This window comes from Frankliniella occidentalis, unplaced genomic scaffold (assembly GCF_000697945.3).
Source record: "Frankliniella occidentalis isolate FOCC.00 unplaced genomic scaffold, Focc_3.1 Scaffold101, whole genome shotgun sequence".
Lineage (NCBI taxonomy): Eukaryota > Metazoa > Arthropoda > Insecta > Thysanoptera > Thripidae > Frankliniella > Frankliniella occidentalis.
In genome coordinates this window covers 66,844-67,213 of record NW_026267230.1, presented here as the reverse complement: position 1 = coordinate 67,213, position 370 = coordinate 66,844, and the positions used below count along the sequence as shown (strand labels likewise).

Sequence of the window (370 nt, the reverse complement as noted above, 5' to 3'; positions counted from 1 at the left end):
AATTGCCCTGACGGTGCATACTTTTGAATGACTGCAAGACGAGAGCAGGGATACCGATTAACAGCGTGAGTAGGCCTACAACAGAGAAAGTAAAAACTCTTAACATGTTAAACGTCAGGTGCAAGTAGTGTGGTGCCGCGCGAAGAGTGCAGTACAGGCCACTCTGTGGCTGGCGCCAAGGCGGCGAGTCAGGCGGATGCGACCCGCCAGTTTACGACGGTTTACGACGACAGTCCTGACAGGCCCCCCATGCAAGCCCCCCTCCCCCACCCGCACAACCCCGCATGACCACGGCGACCACCTACGGATGGCGCTACTGGCTGTACTTCACGGAGTTTATCTTCACGCGGGTCTGCCCTACACTACCCAG

The 370-nt window shown here is 57.3% G+C and overlaps 1 protein-coding gene across 2 annotated transcripts in view; it reads right to left on the bottom strand.

Annotated features, from left to right (window-relative positions):
- Positions 1 to 370, bottom strand: part of LOC113211815 (tyrosine-protein kinase receptor torso-like) — a 21,564-nt gene that overhangs the window by 19,725 nt on the left and 1,469 nt on the right. The gene's annotated exons all lie outside the window — the stretch shown is intronic.